Consider the following 17256-nt stretch of genomic DNA (forward strand, 5'->3'; position numbering starts at 1 on the left):
TCCCACCTCAAGCCGCACCTCCATCTCCTACCGACCAACCTCATCCCGCCCCCTTGACCTGTCCGTCCTCCCTGGACTGACCTATCCCCTTCCTAACTCCCTACCTACACTCACCTTTACTGGCTCCATCCCCGCCTCTTCGACCTGTTTGTTTCCTCTCCACCTATCCTCTCCTCTATCCCTCTTCTATCCGCCTCCCACTCTCTCCCTATTTATTTCAGAACCCCCTTCCCCTCCCCCTTTTCTGATGAAGGGTCTAGGCCCGAAACATCAGCCTCTCTGCTCCTATGATGCTGCTTGGCCTGCTGTGTTCATCCAGCCCTGCACCTTGTTGTCCCTTTGTGCTGTTGCTGTTTGTAATTTGTAATTGGAGAAATGGCTGATTTCATTGGTGAAGGAAAACTAACAACAATCTTTTTTGTTGTGTGGCCTTTCCGAATAGTACAGTAACATTTCTTATGACATGAAGCCAATAAAAAGGCAAACTGAAGCACTAGGACTTATTTCCCCGAGACTAGAGGACATAGGTTTAAGGTGAGAGGGGGAAAGAATTAAAAGGAACCAAAGGGACAACATTTTCATGTAGAGTGGTGTGTATATGGAACAAGCTGCCAGAGGAAGTGGTGGAGATTGGTACAATTACAACATTTAAAAGGCATCGGGATGGGTGCATGAATAGGCAGGGTTTAGAGGGATATGGGCCAAATGTTTGCAAATGGGACTAGATTAACTTAGGATATGTGGTTGGCATGGGCAAGTTGGACCGAAGGGTTTGTTTCTGTGCTGTGCAGCTTTATGACTCTATGGCTGGCATTGAGGAGCAGGGGATATATGCTTAACCTGTTTTATATTTGGTTTAGAAAAGTATGTGTGCAATTATGTTATTTAAAAAATGGATATGGAGACAACAAGGGAGGTGCAGAGATTTACTAGAAACAGGCCAGAAATAGATAGATATCCCTATTAGGAACGTATTGACAGCCTGTTTGTCCTCTGTCTTGATAAAAGAAGACGTCTCAGTTGGGGGAAGGAGTCATTTTGTGATGATCTTTAAAAAGATTTTGATTAAGTAGATACAGACAGAATGCTTCCTCACGTGGGTAAGACTGTAGCCAGGGGCCATCAATATAAGGTCATCACTAGGAAATCAAATAGAGAATTCAGAAGGAAATTGCAGCTCAGCAGATCAGTGATTAGGGTGTGGGACCCACTAATGCAGGGATTAGTGCAAGCCAACAGTAAAGAAGCATTCCACTGGAGGTCAAACAGCTGAATGTGGAGAAGGTGACAGTGATACATTTAGGTAAGGAGAAAAGGGAGAGCTTGAAAGGAGCATGTACTGGTTGGACCGAATGGCCTGCTTCAGTGCCATTCCTAATTGAGAAATGTGCATCTGCAAAGTCAGGTGTTAGACTGAGTGTAAAAGCCACTTTTCATGCATGTGAAACTTGGTTTCACTCTGACGATCTTCATGAAACTGGGAACACCACATTTAAACACAATTCATCATTTTTAAAATTTTTCTTGTTTGATTAGTGGCACGACATCTTCTATCACTGAACCTGTGCTCAAGTTGGACCTACCTCTGCTTTGGAGCGTGTGGAATTAACTTAAAAAGATGTAGTAACGCTGTTTTGAAGTGAGTAGGTAGAAATATCGAGACACTGGTTGTGCGATGTATAAACCTAGAACAGAGAGGACAAAAGATGAAAGACTGTATCTGTCATATAGGGTGAGCTGATAAAAATACTGAGCCTTATCTGATACCTCCATATTGAAGTGTTGGTTCGTTTCAAGACTGATAAGAAAGATTGATAATGCCAAATATGGTCATACTAAATAAAGCTGGAAGCTTTGTTCTTTGTCAACTTTGACATGAATATTTTCCTTTAAACAAACCCGAAGAGTAATTCACATTGCTTGTATTGAGTTGTTGCATGAAGGTAAGGAGGACATACATGTGTTTTTTGAGGTAACGACTCTGTTCGTTCTCTCTCTGTTTACCAAACCTCACAACTACGTCCTGATATTAAACACCCTCCTTTCCTCTGCCGAAGGCGATAAGCAGTTGTTCCCAGCAAGTAGCGCCAGGCTCAGCCACGCTGTCTGTGGTTTCTTTTCCTCCTTCAGTATTTTTGGGTCTCGCTGGCAAGGCCAGCATTGGTTGTCCGTCCCTAATTGCCCTTGAACTGAGATGCTTGCTAAGCCATTTCAGAGGGCAATTAAGAGTCAAAGGCACTGGCTGTACATTTGGGGTCACGAGTGGGCCAGACCAGGTAATGTCTTCCTAACACTTGTGGACCAGATGGATTTTGTATGTCAGACCATTTCATGATCAACATCATTCACCTCATATTCCAGACCTTATAGAGTCATCCAGCACAGAAACAGACCCTTTGGTCCAGCTCATCTGCATCTCAATCTGACCTTCTCCCACTTGCCAGCATTTGGCCCATATCCTTCTCAACCCTTCCTATTCACACACACATCCAGATGCCTCATAAATGTTGCTATTGTACCAGTCTCCTCCACTTCCTCTGGCAAGTCATTCCATACGCACACCACCCTCGGTGTGAAAAAGTTGCCCCTTAGGTCCCTTTTTTATCTCTCCCCTCTCACCTTAAACCTGTGCCCTCTAGTTTTGGATTCCCTACTTGGGAAAAAAGACTTTGGCTATTCACCCTACCCATACCCCTCATGATTTTATAAATCTCCATAACGTTACCCCTCAGCCTCCTATGGTCCAGGGAAAAAAAAGTCCCAGCCTATTCAGCCTCCCTCTATAACTCAAACCCTTCAGTCCAGACAATATTCTTGTAGATCTTTTCTGCACCCCTTCAATATTCTTCCTACAGAAGGGCGACAAGAATGCAGCATTGTAAAAGTGGCCTAACCAATGTTCTGTACAGCTGTAACATGATTCCTCAACTCCTATACTCAATGCACTGACCAATGAAGGCAAGGGTGGCAAATGCCTTTTTCACACTCCAAGGAAATATGCACCTGCAACCCTAGATCTCTTTGTTCAGCAACACTCCCCAGGACCCTACTATTAACTGTGTAAATTATTAATTGTGTTTAAATACCACGACCTTCCATAACAGGATTTGAACTCATGTTCCTGGCTTTGCAAACCTCAAACAGATCTCCCTCTCAGCCTTTTTTTCTCTGAGGAGAACAATCCAATATCTTCAATCTATTCTCGCAACTGAAGTTTCTCGATCCTGAAATCATTCCTGCAAATGGCTCCGGCTCTCTTTCTCAGGTGCATTCACGTCTTTCCTATAATGTGGTGCTCATAGCTGTAGACAATACACCAGCTGAGGTCTAACTAGTGTCTTCTAGAGTACTCAAGTACGCAGCTCAGACACAATCCGTTTTAGGGAAACGGCTCTTTGGCTGACCCGAATCTCAAGCATTTAATCCTCAGAAGGGGCATTTTTCTCATTGGTGGAGCTGCTTTCAATGACGCTTGTGTGTAGAGTGCATTATCATCAGGTTTGCACTGAGGCTGAGTGAGCTTTCACCGACCTGTACTCAACCACTGGGATCTGGAAGATCCCAGACTCGGAGATCATTCTTGACTCAATTCCTTGATTGTTACCAGCCTAGGGAATGGGGAGCTTCAATTTACGTGAGTGACATTTGGGCCAGGGAGGGCAATAATTAACATAGACCCCTGTGACTAAGCAGTGGCCAAAGCCTCCAGTCTGTAGTAGCAGTAGCACTGCAGGGATAGTGGAGAGAGCAGAAGAGAAACTTTATTTAGTGCCTTTCAAACCATGAAGACCTTCACAGCCAACAAGGCAGGCTCTCCATCGTCTCAGAGGCGAGAAATTTGCAGCCCAAGTCTATGCACTGCAAGGTCTCACTGGCAATGCGATTAAAGCCCTCTGCAACCCTGGTGAAGGAGGGGAAGAATTAGCCAGGGGCCCTCCCATCCTCCTTCCCGTGCCTGCCACCCAGTGGGTCAGGGTTGGTCTTTGGATTGGCCCTTCTGACTGAGTGGTCTGTCAACACGAGCACCTCCTGCATGAGAGAGATGACCACTCGAATTTCACAAGACTGCAGGCTTGTAGTAAGCAGTAAAAATAGAACGTGTGGTCACAGTGATTGTGCAAGCACGTTACCATAAAAAAAATACACTAAAGGTCACCTACCCACAGCAGGAATGGAAATGTCAATACAAGCACCAACCCTCACTAATATTCACGTTTGATACAGTCCGTTTCTGTGCAGCGAAACATTCCACAACACAGTGCAAAATCTTCAGATCTAAAACGCACCAGTTCTCACAGCTTTGCCCAGCAATGCGATAATTTGAACTGGCACATGGTTTCTTATGTGTTAACTCTCCTCCACCCCAGTATCTCACCCCGAGTGACCACTCTTCACAGTCTCAACTTCTGGGCTGGCAGCTTTACCTCTGAGTGGTAGAGGTCATGGGTTCATAGTGCAGCTCAGGAGACTCAAGCCCGGCGCTGGGGTGGCAGCAGAGGGCAACATACTTCACTGTGCTAGATGCCACCTCTCAAATCTCGTTGGACACAAATTGTAGAAAATTTATTTGCGAATTATGTTGTGTTTGATGCACATGAGTTCTTGTTTAAGTCTTGAATTCAAGGTGGTGGCGGAGTAGAATGCTTCAGCTGGAGCTCATCCACTCAGTCCATTGTTGCTTTTTTTCTCTCTTTTTATTTCTCTCTCTCTTGTGTTTTTTTCTCCTCTTCTGTCTTTTTCCAGAGTGGAGTGGGGATGGCGGCCGGGAACAAAGCTGGCTACTGGTTGGAACCGGTGAAGCCCAGTCAGACCATGTGGAAGCCCTTAATGTGTATCTTTTTAGCTTTATTTCTCATTTTCTTAACTTATACTTACACTATGTATATCTGCAATGTAGTGTAACCTTTTTTTAAAGTCCACAAGCTTCAAAATCTCCCCACCCCCTGACCTCATCCCAAGACCAGCCCTCACTCACATCCCCACCTCCTGGACCTGTCTGTCTTCCCTCCCAGCTACCCGTCCCTCCCTCCTCACTGACCAACCCCCATCTCAACTCCCTACCTATGCTCACCTTTACTGGCTCCATCCCCGCCTCCTTGACTTGTCCATCTTTTCTCCACCTATCTGCTCCTCTATCCACCTTCTATCATCGCCTCCCCCCTTCTCTATTTATTTCAGAGCCCCCTTCCCCTCCCCCATTTCTGAAGAAGGGTCCAGACCCGAAATGTCAGCTTTTCTGTCCCTCTGATGCTGCCTGGCCTGCTGTGTTCATCCAGCTCCACACCTTGTTATCTCTTTTATTTTCTCTATTTTCTCTATTTTTGTACCTCAGATTTGTACTTAGGTAGCTAAGATGGTGCTGTGTGTTGACGATATTGTACACTTTTCATTGCACTCCTGTTCTTTTGTGACTTCAGTAAACGTGACAATAAACCTAATTCTAAGTTCTAAATGGGATCTTGTTGGACACAGCTTAAACAAGCTTTATTTACAAATTATGATGGCGCCTCTTATGTCAATGTGAAAAGAACAGATCTCATGGCATTATTTTGAGAAAGAGCAAGGGGACTTCTCCCTATGCTCCTGGGTAACATTTGTCCCTCAACCAACAACACTACAAGACAGAATAAAACACTGCTGATGCTGGAAATCCGAAAGAGAAATTGCTAGATCAGCAGATAGGTTACAGAGTTAATGTTTTGGATCCAGCGGCCTCTGAAGAAGCATCTATTTGCTTGAATCCCAATTCCCAGCTCTTGGCTGCCATTCTAAGTGCTAATCTAAATGCTTCTCAAATGTTGTAATAAGCTTCCCCCTTTCAGTCAGGGAGTTCCAGATACAGACCACCCTCTGGGTGAAAGATTTTCTCTTTTAAGTCCTCTCTAAACCTCTTGGCCCTTACCTTAAATATGTGTCCCCTGATCCCTCTGCTAAGCAGAAATGTTTATTTCTATTGACCCCGTCTATGCCCCTTATAATTCCGGGGACCTTGAAGTTCTCTGCTCCAAGGAAAGCAGCCCTAGTTCACTTCAAGGCTGAAAAGCTCTAGCCCAGCATCACAACACAGAAGGAGGCCATTCAGCCCATCATGTTTGCACAGGCTCTCTGAATGAGCAATTCCCCTGGTGCCAGTCTCCTGCTTTCTCCTCATGTAGAAAATAAGAACAGGAATAGGCCATTCGGCCCTTCGAGCCTCCTCCCTTTGCGTAACAAGAAACATAACGATCTCAGCTTTGAATGTTTCAGTTAAAGCACCAGCCGAAACATCTTTCTGGATGTGAGAACTCCAAGTGTTTACTACACATTGCGCAAAGTAATCTAATGTGTTCTGGGAAGGGGAAACCAGGGTTTGTTCCCCTGATGATTAATTCTACTCCACGCTCGATCTGCTTTGACACTGGTGACCCCAATCAGTTGAAAGCTACCACACCCCACTCCTCGCTATGACTGAGTATGGAGAATGCTTTAGATCCATCCCCCAAAATGGCAATGAGGCCTAGTCATTATCCAGTGGTAGAAGGAAATAGGTAAGCTTCATTTTAATGGCTATATGACAAAGCCAAATGGTAGGTGAGAAGGAGCTGTCCCAGCTTTAGAAATCAATGGGTCTAGAGTCCCCTTTGAGGACCTCATAAAAAAAGGCCTCAGTGCAGGATAATAATTGGTATTGGCAGTGAAATTGAAACACCAAGCTTTCATTGTGAGCCAGGAGGGGGAACCTCCCAGTAAATGAAAACCGAGAGCAGGTGATGGTGAATTTTTTTGTAATTCATTGAGTTATCGTGATCCCGAATGTGTGGCTTGAAGTCGAGCTGAATGCGACTTGCAAAGGGAATTTAGTGAATACTGGGAAAGAGAGGGAGGTTGGTAGCAAATCTCTTTCCAAGAGTCAACAGACACACATTGGGCTGAATGGCCTCATTCTAAGTTGTGGGATTCTATGCTTGGCAATTTTGAGTTCTCAGGCAAAGAATGCACACCATTTGGCCCTTTGTATCAATGCTGGCTGAGCCTCTGAAGAATACAAAGGCATTTCAAAAGGTCTGCAACAATCTGTAAATACTGAAAAATGATAAATGACAAACTTCATTGCTCGGACCTTTGAGTGGAGGAGTTGGGACCTTATGTTGAGGTTGTACCGGATGTTGGTGAGCCCTCTTCTGGAGTACTGTGTGCAGTTCTGGTCACCCTGCTATAGGAAGGATATTATTAAGCTGGACAAGATTTACCAGGATGTTGCCAGGAATGGAGGGTTTGAGTTATAAGGAGAGGCTGGATAAGCTGGGACTTTTTTCACTGGAGCATAGGAGGTTGAGAGGTGACCTTATAGAAGTTTATAAAATCATGAGGGGTATAGATAGAGTTAATTGTAGGTACCTTCTCCCTAGGGTAGGGGATTTCAACACCAGGGGGCATATTTTTAAGGTGCAAGGAGAAAGATTTAAAAAGACGTGAGGGGCAAATTTCTGAAGAAGGGCCTAGGCCTGAAACGTCAGCCTTCCTGCTCCTCTGATGCTGCTTGGCCTGCTGCGTTCATCCAGCTCTACACCTTGTTATCTCAGATTCTCCAGCATCTGCAGTTCCTACTATCTCTGAACCAGTTGATTTTTGATATTTTGTAATTGACCTATTCAGAGCTGTTATTACACACCTCTAAAACAGGAAAGACTTGAATCTTGGCCTCCTGGCTCAGAGGTAGCGACGTTACCACTTTGCTACAAAAGCCCAAAATAGCATGGGTCTTGTCTGAAGGGTGTGTCAGCATCTAGCTGAGCTCCAGGGGAGAAAGATGGCCATTTTCTGAAGCTGTGCGAAAGACATTTCTTTTTGTTGTTCAGTGCTCATTTCTGGTGAAACGTGTCATGTGGTTTGGACCGGTGAAAGTGCCCAAAACCAACCAAATAGTCAGTCAAGTGATAAGAACTAACTAGTTATCAGATTATTTGGCTTTGAGTAAAACTGAGATCAGGTAGAAGTCAGATAGACATTTGAGCTCATGATCAACTGGAGAGATGCTCAATAGCTCACAGGATCATCAAAACACATAGAGATAGTGGCTGACTTAGAAACCTGTACTGAATCTGTTCCACTTCCCCAAACTAATCTGAATTTTTGAAGAGCTCCATGTAACCTGTGGAGATCATGATCGCTGGTGTTTGAGGGCAAGAGGTGAGAGGGGTAGTCCTTGACACCAAGGCTGCATTGGCCGACAGTGGCGTCAAACAAATGTAGCATGAACTTCAGGGAGAAAGTGAATACTGGCTGGAGTCACGGCTAATTTAAGCGGAAATGATTGTGCAGGCCAAATGTCTCAATTCCAGGAATAATTTAAGGTGTAAACCTAACGCGAAACATAATCCGCTGCCTTCAGAGGGGTAACAAACTCTTGCCTTGTTCACAATGCCCAAATCTCAAAGAAGAGTACATATATGAATAGCTTCTAATTAACACAAAATGGCATTGAGAGATATTGAAAGCAAGGCAGAACTTTGGTCAATACATTTCTGACTGGTTACACTGAAGTGCCAAGATTAATCCCTGTAGACACAAAAACAGAAGTTGCTGGAAAAGCTCAGCATGTCTGGAAGCATCTGTGAAGAAAAACATAACCAGAGTTAATGTTTCGGGTCCGATGATCCTTGGGTCAGACCGTACCCGAAACATTAACTCTGACTTTTTTCTTCACAGATGCTGCCACACCTGCTGAGCTTTTCCAGCAACTTCCGTTTTTGTTCCTGATTTACAGCATCCGCAGTTCTTTTGGTTTTTATTCCCTGTAGAATCCAGGCCAATCATCAAAGTGCTCAAGATATCGCTGCAATTGTTTAGGGGAGGCAATGGCCTAGTGGTAATTACCACTTGGCTATTAATCCTAGGATCCTAATAATGTTCTGGGAACACAAGTTCAACTCTTGCTATGGTAGCTGGTTGAATTTGATAAAAAAAAATCTGGAATTCAAAGTCTAACAATGACCATGAATTGACTGTTGGGGGGAAAACCCCATCTGGTTCACTAGTGCCCTTTACAGTACATTCCCTTACCTTTTCTGATTTCCTGCTGCTCCTGTGTTTCACATACAAGTCACTCCAAGCTCCTTTGTGTTATAGCATTGTGCAGTTTTCCCTCCTGTTAAATTATATTCTGCTCATCACAGAATCCCTACAGTGTGGAAGCAGACCATTTAGCCCATCAAGTCCACACTGGCCCCTCCAAAGAGCATCTTAACCCCTATCCAAAAATTCCTACTGCCAATCAACCTAGCCTGCACATCTTTGGACTGTGGGAGGAAACCCACAACTGACACATAGAGAATTGGCAGTCGCCACACAGACAGTCACCCAAGGCTGGAACTGACCCCCAGCCCCTGGTGCTGTGAGGCAGCAGTGCCAACCACTGTGCCACCATCCTGCCCCAGCATATAATGATGCAATCACTCAGTTCCTATGTTCTCCCTTCCAAATGAACAATGTCACGTTTTCCCACGTTATATTCAAGGTGCCAACTACTTTGCCTGCTCACTTAACCTATTGATATCTCTCTGTAAACCGTTTCTCTCTCACAACCTACTTTTCCACCTGTCTGAAAATTTGACTATAGTACATTCGCTTCCTTCCTCCAAGTATAACATATTAACATAAGCCTCCTTAAAACTTACCTGCTTGACCAAGCTTCTGGTCATCTGTCTTAGTGGCTAACTTTGCTTTATAACCATCCTGTGAAGTGTGTTGCGTTGTTTTAACGTGTTAAGGGCACTTCGTAAATGTAAATTGTAGTCAGTTATTCACGGATTGAGACGCTACTCTGAATTTTTCTCTTGCCTATGACCCAACTCCTTCATACCAGTTTAAGTCTATTTCCCGTAATCTTAACGCAATCATGTGAACTGAGAGCAGTGTAGCACAGATGTGACTCTGTCTTATTGGCATTTGTTCGCTTCAGAATGCTGAATACTTCGCTCTTTATACCAGGTGAGACAAAAGAGGCAGAAATTGGTTGCGACAGAACTTACGCAACTCGGGGAAGGAAGTGGCAAATGTAATTTGAATTATTGCACAATTTCCACGGAGAAAAGTGATTTGATTGTTCTTTTTTCCAACATGATTGTTGGGTGCAGACCTGCTGTCTGTTCTTAACTATCCAAATTAGGACTGCAGTATGACTCTTCAGAGCACGCAGGTCCAGGCAGCACTGGTATCAACCAATCTGATGTTTCAGGGCGTTTACCTGGTTAATAATGGAGACAGAACAGGAAAACCATAGGCACAAAACCCTACCCAAAACATCGACTTTCCTGCTCCCCAATGCTGCCCAGCCTGCTGTGTTCCTCCAGCTCCACGCTGTGTTATCCCAGTCTGTTCTGCTGGGCTCAGGCAAGGAGTCTGATCCTTAAGATGGAAATCATAGAATCCATACAGTGTCGAAGCAGGCCATTCGGCCTACTGAGTCCAAACTGATCCTCTGAAGAGCTTCCCATCCAGACCCACACCCCTGCCCTTTGACCCCACATTTCCCGTGGCTAATCTACCCTAACCTGCGCACCTTTGGACTGTGAAAGGGAACCCGAGCACCCAGGGGAAACGCACACAGACACAGGGAGAATGCATAAACTCCACACACGCAGACAGTCACCCAAGGCTGGAATCCAGTCTGGATCTCCGTTGCTGTGAGGCAGCAGTGCTGCCTACTGAGCCACTGTGCAGCCAATGAGTTGTGGGAGTGCCAATCTAATTGGCTCTCAGGATGGGAGGGCTTAGAAATCTTATAACTGAACCCGGCGCGTAGGGGACTGAGGACGGGTTTAAAAATACCTGCCTTGCCACTAGCCTGTGGTTGCCCGCTCTCGCTGTGCCCGATCCCATCCCGCGACCAACCGGCACCATCGCCTCCAGGATGCAGAGTGCGACACAAAGAGGGTCACTGTTCCCAGGTGGGTCTAGCCCTGACTTCTGAATCAGAAGGTCCAGGTTCGAGTCCCGTCCCTGGACACATTGGTCAGGGAAAGCGCAATTAGAATGTGACCAAAAAGTGGTTGAGTGTCAACTTCCAACATCGGCCAATGGCACATGGTGAGAGGGGGAGAGATTCCTGGTCAGCCGCGCAATAGAAAGATTCTTTGGCCTCAATGACCACAGCCCCAGAGCACATACACGTTACCACAGCAACGTGGGCATCCTGCATGACCTGTCATATACTACTGTCATTAACGCACAGAAATATGGAAATAATTGACTCACTGAAACCTCTCATCAAATGGTCGTCAAATCCAATCTGTGAAATAAAACAAACAAGCTTCTGTTATTTGCTAAAATGAGCCAAGTTACAATGGCTAAATTGCTGGAGATCGTTATAATTTGGGACACTAAATTTCATTCAAAGACTTTCATAGATAGCAGAGCACAAGAGCAAAATACCACTGCTGCTGTACCATCCTTGAGAAAGGATATACTGGCACGGGAGGGGATGCAGAGGGGGTTCGCTAGGTTGACTCTGGAATTAAGAAAGTTGCCTTATGAGGAGAGATTGAATAGATTGGGACTATACTCATTGGAATTTAGAAGAATGAGGGGGTGATCTTAGAGAAACATACAAAATTATGAAGGGAATAGATAAAATAGAAGCAGGGAGGTTGTTTCCACTGGCAGGTGAAACTAGAACGAGGGGGCACAGCCTTAAAGTAAGGGGGAGAAGGTTTAGGACTGAGTTGAGGAGGAACTTCTTCACACAAAGGGTTGTGAATCTGCGGAATTCCCTGCCCAGTGAAGCAGCTGAGGCTACCTCGTTGAATGTTTTTAAGGCAAAGAAAGATAGAGTTTTGAACAGTAAAGGAATTAAGGGTTACGGTGAGGGGCTGGTAAGTGGAGTTGAGTCCACAGAAAGATCAGCCATGATCTTATTGAAAGGTGGAGCAGGCTTGAAGGGCCAATGGTCTACTCCTGCTCCTGTTTCTTAATTTCTTATGTTAATTTGAAATAAAAGCTTGATTATTCTGCAGCACCTAAGGGGGAGAAACAAGGTTAATAGTTTTGATTACCTTGATAGCGGCCTGAATTAGCTCAACTGCATCCTATCTCTGAGTGACCTCATTTAGGCTCACTCTCGGGTGCAGCGTTGTTGAGGGTGCTACATGGATGGCATTTGTCTTTCAGGCGTGGCATTATCACGGGCATCAGTTTGTTCCGTCGGATGAATTGAAGGAAATTCATGGCACTATTCCCAAGATTCCCTCAACCACAATGACCACCAAGTGCGGATTCATCCGTCGTTTATCTTTCACTGATGAAAGAACTGAGAAACTGGTGGAGAAACTCAGCGGGTCCAGTAGCATCAGTGGAGAGAGAAACACAATTAATGTTACAAGTCTGGTAGGATTTTCCTTCAGAACTTCCAGCTCCTTCTACCTTAGATGACGAGCAGTCCTTGAAATGTTAACTCTGTCTCTTTCCGCAGACGCTGCCAGGCCTGCTGAGTTTCTCCAACATTTTTAAGTTTCCAATTTCTGTGGTATTTTGCTCTTATTGATCGTTAACTGTTTGGCAATCGCAGCCGCTGAGGCACACAGGAGAGATTGGAACAAGCGAGCTAAAAACTTGGTCAAAGTGATGTCTCGGTGTTTCTTTGCAGACTAAGTCTTTAGGAAGACTGTTACCATCACTTGCAGGCCCACTGGTGGCTAGTCAGACCCATAAGGCCATAAGATATAGGAGCAGAATTAGGCCATTTGGTCCATCAAGTCTGCTCCCCCATTCGATCATGGCTGGTACATTTCTCAACCCCATTCTCCCGTTTTCTCCCCTTAACCCTTGATCCCCTTTCTAAACAAGAACCTACTCATCTTTATATTCAATATACTCAATGACTTGGCCTCCACAGCCCTCTACAGTGATGACTCCCACAGATTCAACACTGTTTAGCTAAAGCAATTCCTCCTTAACTGAGTTCTAGAGGGTCATCCCTTCACACTGAAGCTTCTCCCACACTGGTGCATGTGAACAGGAGTTACTCTGCGCTTGCTCATTGCAAGAACGGGATCTTGCTCTTCATTTCCCACCCCACAAATGAGGGGGCTGGTTTGACACCCTTCATCCAAGGAAAGGTTGGGTGCCACTCAACAGGCAGGGCGGACGATCAGGCATGGAAAAGTTCCTGCTCAATTTCACACCCTGTGTCATTTCAGCAGCGCTGAGGCAGTGCGCTGTCTTATCAACAGGAACTGGAACCAACGACCCATTGGCTTTCTTGCCCAGATCCAATGACAACATTCAAAGAAAGGAGGCTGAAGAATTCCACCAAGAGAGCTGGGCAACGTTTATCACTGAACCAACATGGATTACCTCCCCATTTCTGAAGAAGGGTCCCGACCTGAAACGTCGACTTTCCTGCTGCCTCTGATGCTACCTGGCTGGCTGTGTTCCTCCAGCTCCACACTGTGTTATCTCTGACTCCAGCATCGGCAGTTCTGACTATCTCTGGCCGTTTGCTTTTTTGAGCAATTGCTCCTTCTGGGAGCTTGCTGTGCACAAACAAAGAACTGAGATCCCTGCGTTGACTACGCTCCAAAAATTATTTCACGCTTTGAAGCCAGAGTCGTATTGGACTTGAAATGTTAACTCTCTTTCTTTTTCCACAGATGCAGCTGTTGAGTGGATGCTGAATCAATTGTTTGTTTTAAACCTTGAGATAGGTACAATTTTGTTGAGTCGAGGTGACGGGATATAGGCCAATGGCAGGAATATGGAGTCAGGCTACAGATCAGCTTGAATGTAGGAACAGGCTTGAGGGGTTGAATGGCCTACTCCTGTTCCAATGTTCCTGTGCTCCTCCAGGGTTCTTTTCAAAAATGCGTCCACAGATTTTGGAATAACTCCATGAAAGGTACTCTTCTAACTAGCCTTGGCCATGTCTCTCTGTGGATGGTGTTTAACATGCTAGCCCTGCAAACTCCATGGGACAATCACTGCAGATAACTTCCCACACTCTGTTGAGAAAGGGTTGAACTAACCACCCCACACAACAAAAAGAAAAACAAGGAAATGCCAGTTTCATCTGATGCAATCCCCCTTACAGCAATCTGTAACTAGGGCATTGTTGCTAGGGGTTTCACACTGTTTACCAAGATTCTGAATCACTGCCATGGAGTCACAGAGTCATATAGCACAGAATCAGACCCTTCGGCCCAACCAGTCCATGCCAACCACAATCTCAAACTACACGAGTCCCATCTGCCTGCGCTTGGCCCAAATCCCTCCAAATATTTCTTATTCATCTACTTATCCAAATGTCTTTTAAATGTTGTAACTGTACCCACATTCACCACTTCCTCTGGAAGTTCATGAACCATGCTCTGTGTAAAAAATATTGTCCCTCATGTCTTTAAATCTTTCAATATCTCACCCCAAAAATATGCCCCATAAGTCTTGAAATCCCCACTCTAGGGAAAACACATCTGCCATTCCCCTTAGCTATGCCCCTAATGATTTTATAAACCCCTATAAGGTCACCTCTCAACCTCCTATGCTCCAGTGAAAAAAGTTTGAACCTGTACCACCTCTCCTTATAACTCAAACCCACCATCCCTGGCAACGTCCTGGTAAATCTCTTCTGAACCCGCTCCAATTTAATATTATCCTTCTTTCAACAGGGAAACCAGAACTGGACACAGTACCTCCAGAAGACGCCTCACCAACGCCTTGTATAAATGCAACATGACATCCCAACTCCTGTACTCAAAGGTCTGAGCAACGAAGGCAAACGTGCTAAAAGCCGTACTATCCAGAACCCATGAATAACTGTGGGAATCCTGAGGGAATCCATATGGCTTAGGCAACAATAAATAGAACTTGCTTTTCTTCAAGGGAGTGATGGCCTGATGGTATTATCATGAGGCCGTATTAATCCAGAGACCCGGGTAACATTTCAGAGACCTAGTTAGAATCGTGCTGTGGCAAATGTTGGAAGTTGAATTCAATAGCTTAAAAAAAATCTGTATTAAGAGTCTAAGGCATTGCTGATAGTTGGAAAGACCCGTCTGATTCACTAATGTCTTCTAGGGAAGGAAACTGCCATCCTTACCTAGTCGGGCCTACATGTGACTCCAGACACAGCAATGTAGTTGACTCTAAAATGTCCTCTGGCGCAATTAGGGATGAGCAACAAACCCTGGACTAGCCAGCGATTCCCACATCCCATGAGTGAGGAAAATAAAACTTTAACTTCTCATGATATCCCACCGATTAATGGCTCGAATGGCATACAGGTAACTTAAGTGGCAGCCACTGAGCTCCTGTGAAATAGCTCACGACATTTTACTGCGTCATAGGTGCTACATAAATGCAGGCCTTTGTTGTTGCCAAATGCAAGAACTGATACAAGACTGGGTGAGATTGCTCACTCACAACAGGAAAAGAAATATTAAGCAATGAAAATAGAAAATGAGGACTAGGCACTCTGACGGTAGAGACTGAAGCACAAAGCAACTTTGCAAATCGTCTGCCTGAATTTGGAAAATATTGCATTCGGAGCTCTGATCACAAAACAAGCCATGTTCCAGGTACAAATTAATCAGCTCTCAAATATTAGAACGTCATTTAGTTTGAAATTGTCATGAAGTGCATCGATTTACCAAGAACATAATGCTCCATGACTTTTAAGAATTGGATTATTCACAGGTTAAGCATTGTCATATGAGGCTGTTCTCTCATTACAGAGAGGGACAGCTGGTGGTTGGTTTAACCTGAGGGTCACCTCAGCTGGCATGGCTGTTGTGCCCATGCATTGCAAACCAGCTGTCCAGCCAACTGAGCTAACTGCCCCCCTCCTTTTCTTTGCAATGATGCAATAATAAAAACCGCTGCACATAAGCAAAATCCTGCTGATGCTGGAGAAACTCAGCAGGTCTGGCAGCATCTGTGGAGAGAGTTAACGTTTTGAATTTGATATGATTCTTTTTTCAAAGGTTATTCAACATGAAGAGGGTGTTGTTGGCTAGGCTATTCCTAATTGCCCAGAGAGCAGGGAAAAGCTAAGTTGAAGCTTTGGGTCTGGAGTCACATGGAAGCTAGAGCAGGTAAGGATGGCAGTTTCCTTCCCTAAAGGGCATCAGTGAAACAGAGGGGTCTTTTCCCCCCCCCACCTTCAGACTTTTATTGGACCCAAATTACATCCTACTGCTATAGCAGGAGTTGAACTCAGGTCCCCAGACCATTGCATGGTTCTCTGGATTAATAGCCCAGCAATAGCATGACTTGGCCATCACCTCCCTCTGGGATCATTGGTGCTCCTTTTACACTGAACTGGAAACGTTAATTCTGTTTCTCTCTCCACAATCGCTGCCACACCTGCTGACCTTCTCCAGTGTTCCTTCGCATTCGTTTTCAATGAAAGCCTGCTGCTTTTTCTTTTCTGATAAACTTGCTCGGGGCCGTATTAATGAAATGGCGCCAACGCATCGTTCTCGAATTTATCAGGGAATGGTTTTAAAAGCATGCATTTTTGTAAAATGTTATGCTTTTAGAATTGTGGCCCAATTGCACTGGGTCACATCAGACTTTGTGTTCAGCAGTATGCAAATATGTGTGAGCACAAACCGGAGGAAACGAAAATTCTCAAACCCGGTGCAATTCTTTTGCAAGAAATTTGCATCCTGGTCACAGGTTGCCCCCACAAATTAAACCTCCAAAATGCAATGTTAAATCTTGTGCTTTCTAAAATTAACATGAACCTATTTACTAGATGCAATGACATCCAGTAATATCCCTCAGAAAAATACGATGGGGGAAACCCTCTGATTTGATGAAACGGTGTGATTATATTACTTGGGAGACTGCATGATAGAAGGTGTAGAGAAAAGATTTGCAGGGCATGATATGAAGATTAACAGGTTGTGTTAATCAGGCAAGATTGAGTCAGCAGGCAGAATGGTAGCAATGGCCTTACTTCTGAGCCAGGAAACCTGGGGTCAATGTCTCACACACTCCTGTGGTGTGTAATAATGTCTTGATTTGATTTATTATTGTAAACATGTACTGAGATACAGTGAAAAGTATTGTTTTGCATGCCAACCAGACAAATCATACCTTACATCAGCCCATCAGAGGTAATAAAACAAAATGCAGAATATAGTGTTACAGCCACAGAGAAGGTGCGGAGAAAGATCAATTGTAATATGAGAGGTCTGAAAACAGCAGGGAAGAAGCTGAGATAGTAGGACCTGCCAATGCTGGAGAATCTGAGAAAACAAGGTGTAGAGCTGGATGAAC

The 17256-nt window shown here is 44.7% G+C and overlaps 1 protein-coding gene across 1 annotated transcript in view; it reads right to left on the minus strand.

Annotated features, from left to right (window-relative positions):
• il2rb (interleukin 2 receptor, beta) overlaps nt 1–17256 on the minus strand; it is a 103742-nt gene that overhangs the window by 72456 nt on the left and 14030 nt on the right. Inside the window, exons 2-3 of the mRNA XM_048617354.1 lie at nt 11236–11269; nt 1584–1685 (exon numbers count right to left, since the gene is read on the minus strand). The gene's annotated coding sequence lies outside the window, so the exon portion shown is untranslated. The remainder of the gene's footprint in view (nt 1–1583; nt 1686–11235; nt 11270–17256) is intronic.

This window comes from Rhincodon typus, chromosome 37 (genome assembly GCF_021869965.1).
Source record: "Rhincodon typus isolate 14 chromosome 37, sRhiTyp1.1, whole genome shotgun sequence".
Lineage (NCBI taxonomy): Eukaryota > Metazoa > Chordata > Chondrichthyes > Orectolobiformes > Rhincodontidae > Rhincodon > Rhincodon typus.